At 49.0% G+C, this 5457-nt stretch overlaps 1 pseudogene; it reads left to right on the forward strand.

Annotated features, from left to right (window-relative positions):
* The first annotated feature begins 1569 nt into the window (after positions 1-1569).
* Positions 1570-5209, forward strand: LOC125136778 (small nuclear ribonucleoprotein F-like; annotated as a pseudogene).
* Positions 5210-5457: the final 248 nt, after the last annotated feature.

The raw sequence follows: 5457 nt of genomic DNA on the forward strand, positions 1-5457 counted from the left end.
ATCTGCGTGTTCAGAGTAAGCAGTTGGTCATGTGGCCCTTACAAGATTAAGAAGGAAGCTTATCTCCTAAAAAGTTATCAAGGGGTGGGTCATCTTGACCCTTCACAAGATACAGAAGAAATGTTATCCTACCAAAGAGATCTGGCTCGTGTAGATGCGTGATACCCACTACAGGGGAGGGAGGAAACCCAACAGAAAGAGAAAAGTTTTTTGGTTGAATTTGTCTTGTCTTGGAGGTCCTGTCACGGTGCAGTGGAAGTGAATCCGACTAGGAACTATGAGGTTGCGGGTTTGATCGCTGACCTCAGTCAGTGGGTTAAGGATCCAGCATTGCCATGAGCTGCGGTGTAGGTTGCAGATGTGGCTCGGATCTGGTGTTGCTGTGGCTGTGACATAGGCCAGCAGATGTATCTCCGATTCAGCCCCTATCCTGGGAACCTCCACATGCTGCGGGTGCAGCCCTAAAAAGCAACAAATAAATAAATAATAAATTTGCCTTGTCTTGCCATAAAATCAATTTTAGTTCATCAGTTTCCCCCCTTTGATCGTTAATCTTTTGATAGGAAGCGTTATGTTGTCAACTATTTGGTCCATCAGTGTCAGGGTTATTGCTTACCTGCCCGCCCTGGGTCCATCGTGTCCCTCCATGTTGGGTCTTAAGAACCCCGTTCTTTCTTTCCTTTTCGGGGTTGTACTCATAAGGTGTTCAGCAAGGACGAGGTGAATCCCAAGTTGTCTGATAGGACTTAACACCAACTTTACCCTGCATGTGCACTGCACGCGGGCACTAATGAGTAGAGAGCTATAGATGTGATCAGTAGGTTCGAGTTCTTTCGATAACACCTTAGAAGAAGGAGGTGGCAGGGACCAAAAGGCAAGAATCTGTCACTTTATACATGACTCAAACTGTAATCAAAATTGACAAGAGGCGCAGCAACGTCATGAGTAAATTTGAAGCCAGTGTTCTCCTAAACTGTCCTATTCTGCTAGTATTTCTTCTCAACTGGGAAGAGGGTGAGTCAGAGCTGAAATCTGGTCCTTAGTATGTATCACAAGATGAGTTGCATTAGAAGACTCATCCAAAACCACGTAAAACCCAACACTATGTTTCATAGCACACGGTCCCCCTCCGGAAGCTGTTAGAATATCTAGGGCCAGGTGACTCTGTAGGACTGATCTTCTCGTCGTGAAGATTTTTTTTTTTTTTTGCTTTGCTTTTTAGGTCCACACCTGCGACGTATGGAGGTTCCCAGGCTAGGGGTGGAATTGAAGCTGCAGCCGCTGGCCTACACCACGGTCACAGCAGCACTGGGTCCGAGGCGTGTCTGCGACCTACACCACAGCTCAAGGCAACGTCGGATCCTTAACCCACTGAGCGAGGCCAGGGATCGAACCTGAAACCTCACGGTTCCCAGTCGGGTTCGTTTCCGCTGCGCCACGACAGGAACTCCATGGAGACTTTTGAGTTGAGCAAACTGATGCTTGCTATCATTCACAGCTTGCTTTTGTTAAAGCCTCCATGGAGTTAATGACAGTCTGCTCCAAGCAAAGGACAAATATCCCAGCCAAATGGTGCTACCCGGGCAGGCGGAGCGAACCCGGCGTGCCCCTGCAGGTTGGCAGGACTCCTTCCCGGTCTTCCTGAAGGTGACCTGGAGCCCAAGGGAGAAACGCATTTGGCTCATGAGCCAAAGTGCGAACCTGTCAAAGTAATTGGTGTGCAAGCCTGGTCCAGCGTCTCGGGTCCAGTTCTGCGTCGGATACTGTCTTCTCGTCCTGCTCGGGTGGACCTGGGCTTAGTTGAAAGAGGGTGTCAGGAGTTGCAGTTCATTCGGGAGAGGCCTGAGAGGGTCCCTTCCCACCTGGCTGTAAGGACTCCTTTATCTGACGCCTTTTCCAGTGGGCGGAATCTCCTGGTTGCCCATCCCCGGGCATCTGACCTTCCACCCAAGACAGTGCTGTGGTCAGTTTCAGAAACAAACGTAGAACGTCCTTTCAACTGGGAGCTCCCATCGTCACTCACTGGTAGAGAACCTGACTAGTGCCCGTGAGGACACATGTTTCATCCCAGGCCTCGATCACTGGGTTAAGGATCCAGTGTTGCCCGGAGCTGTGGGTGGGTCCACGACGTGGCTCAAATCTGGTGAGGCTGTGACTGTGGCTGTGGTGCAGGCCGGCAGCTACAGCTCCCATTCGACCCCTAGCCTGGGAACCTCCTTATGCCGCAGGTGCAGCCCTAAAAAGACAAAAAAAAAAAAAAAAAGTCCTTTTAATGTAATTCAATTAAACTTAACGATAATGTAACCGCAACAAGGAGCTATCTATCTGAAAAGTGATTCTTAGGCAGTAAATACAAAACAACAACCTTAGACAATAACGCTAGAACTTAATGTCCACTGAAACACAGTTTTTCTCTAAAATTACTCTCAAAAGAGAAACAAAAGAAAAAGGAGTTCCTGTTGTGGTGCAGTGACAACGAATCCCACCAGTCTCCATGAGGACTTGGGTTCGATCCTTGGCCTCGCTCAGTGGGTCAGGGATCTGGCGTTGCCATGAACTGTGACGTAGATGGCAGATGCGGCTCTGATCTGGCGCTGTGGGAGGCTGTGGCCGGCAGCTGTAGCTCCGATGGGACCCCTAGCCTGGGAACTTCCATGTGCCGAGGGAGAGGCCCAAGAAATGGCAAAAATAAATAAAATGACTCTCATGTCTGTCAAATAGAGCCCAATTAAGACTAATTGATTTGCAAAATCAATAAGCTTGGGCCTGGTCATTTACATAAGTGTAACTGAGCTTACCAGTCATGATACGATGACATTTTTTATAAAGAATCTCAACTGCACTTTTAAAAGGCCTCTCAGGGACAGGAAAGCCTCACCATGGGCTTGTCATCGGATTCCATGTGTGGTATCTGTGAATTTGGGTGGATTCTTCTCTCCTAGAGAGCCCCCCAAATATCTGGAGGTCCTTGCACCTGTCAGGAGGTGATTGTCCTTATCCACCTGGAAAGGCTGCTGGGAACTTCAGCGTTTCCAGTTTCTGGAGGGGTTAGGTAGAGAGAGAAAAAATACATGTTTCAGTTCTCCTTACAAAGGTGCAGTTTACCAAGTTGTTATAAGTCATAATTAGCTTAAGGGAAAGGTTTCTCACATTCAAAACCAGTAATATTCCAGGAGTTCCCATTGTGCTCAGCAGTTAAAGAACCCGACTAGGATCCATGAGGATGCAGGTGTGATCTCGGGCCTCACTCAGTGGGTTAAGGATCTGGTGTTGCTGTGGCTGCAGCTCCGATTGGACCCCTAGCCTGGGAACCTCCATAGGCAGCCCTAAAACAAACAAACAAAAAACCAGCCTTAGGACGAAATTACTTTCTTCATCCTTAAAAAAATGTGCTTCCATTTCATATATCTTTCCTTGCATATGAAACCGTTTTCCTTATTGGTTTTTCGTAGTTTTAATTACATATTTTAATTAGGATTCCTAACCTTCGTTTTAAAAACTTCTTGGTGAAACCCAAGAAGCAAGTGGGTACAAACTGTCGGTCACAGCAGCGAATTTAAGAACATGCTCTAGCACCTAATTGCTTCCCTCGGTGCGACACGAGGCCTGTCTGTTGAACGAAAACATCTTTCGTTTTCCTCTAAAACGCAGGTAAACTTCTTTGGAAACGAGGGGAGGGAGACGGGCAAACCCTGAAAAGAAGGACACGGCTGTTGAGGACACGCAAACACTGCTTAGCACCGGTTGGGCCCAAGAGAGCTGCGTTCCGGTGGCCCGTGAGCCGCATCCACTCACTGGAAGACATCAGCTCGGGAGCTCCTGTCGTGGCTCAGGGGTTAACGAACCCAATCTGGAACCATGAGGTTGCGGGTTCGGTCCCTGCCCTTGCTCAGTGGGTTAAGGATCCGGCGTTGCCATGAGCTGCAGTGTAGGTGGCAGACACAGCTCAGATCTGGCTTGGTTGTGGCTGTGGTGTGGGCCGGCGGCTACAGCTCTGATTAACCCCCTAGCCTGGGAACCTCCACATCCCCAGGGTGCGGCCCTAAAGAGACAAGACCAAAAAACTCCCAATAAACGGGGCATCAGCAAAACGACATGCCCACATGAGCTCTGCGGCTGACTGCGAAAGGCCACGATGGGGCCGCGGCCCATTCCTGGAAATCCCTAACCCCCTCCCCCAAATAGTTGGGAAAACCGCCCCACTCCTTGGCCTATGAAATTACTTGGCCCATGAAAACTCACCACCCCATGTTTCGGGGCCTCGAACCTTCAGAGATGGACCCCACTGTGCCTATGGAGTATGTATCTCAACAAACCTGCCTCTTACCTATCACTTTGCCTCTCGCTGGCCTCGCTCAGTGGGTTAAGGATCCGGCGTCGCCGTGAGCTGTGGTGTAGGTCACAGACGCGCCTGGGATCCCGCGTTGCTGTGGCTGTGGTGTGGGCCGGTGGCTGCAGCTCCTATTGGACCCCTAGCCTGGGAACCTCCATAGGCCTCTAGGGCAGCCCTAAAAAGACAAAAAAGAAAAAAAAACATCAGTTACATACAACAGGGACGATAGCATATGTATATATGTATATGTATATATATATGTGTGTATATATATATATATATTTTTTTTTTTTTTTTGGCCACGCCTGCCCCATGTGAAAGTTCCCTGGCCAGGAGTCAAACCCGTGGCACAGCAGCCACTTCAGTGACAACGATGGATCCCTAGCCTGCTATGTCACCTTGGGAACTCCTAGCCAATATTTTACAATAACTAAATGGAACATTACCTTTAAAAATTGTGACTCAGTGTATTGTACACCTGTAACTTGTATAACAGTGTACATCAACTATGATTTTTAAAAATGAAGATAATTTCTCTTGAAGCTCAGTGGCTGGGACCCTGCTGTAGCTCGAGGGCCGGGCGTCGCGGAGTCGCAGGTGAGGAGCCTGCAGCATTTGTCTCAATGAGCCTGCCCTCAGTCCCAGCCCTTTCCTCAGTGGCGTCACAGGAAGGCCAGTAATGGTGAAACTGGAGTGGGGAGTGGAGTACGGAGGCTACCTGGTATCTGTCGGTGGCTCTCAGAACAGGCAGCTTGCAAGCACGGAAGAATACACAGAGGGAGCGTTGTCTGGGCATTTGGGTGAAGCTTAATAAGGTGTAAGAATGGCGTTTATGTCAAGGGTATTGGAGAAGACGATGAGGAAATGAGAGAATAGCATTTTTTTGGGGGGGAGGTTTTTTTTTTGGTCTTTTTTTGAGGGCCCCACCTGCGGCACATGGAGGTTCCCAGGCTAGGAGTCCAATTGGAGCTATAGCTGCTGGTCTACACCACAGCTCCTGGCAACACCAGATCCTTAACCCACTAAGCGAGGCCAGGGATTGAACCCACAACCCCGTGGTTCCTAGTTGGATTTTTTTCCACTGCACCACGATGGCAACTCCTGGGGGGAATTTTTTTAAGTGT

Source organism: Phacochoerus africanus, chromosome 9 (genome assembly GCF_016906955.1).
Source record: "Phacochoerus africanus isolate WHEZ1 chromosome 9, ROS_Pafr_v1, whole genome shotgun sequence".
NCBI classification, from domain to species: Eukaryota; Metazoa; Chordata; class Mammalia; order Artiodactyla; family Suidae; genus Phacochoerus; species Phacochoerus africanus.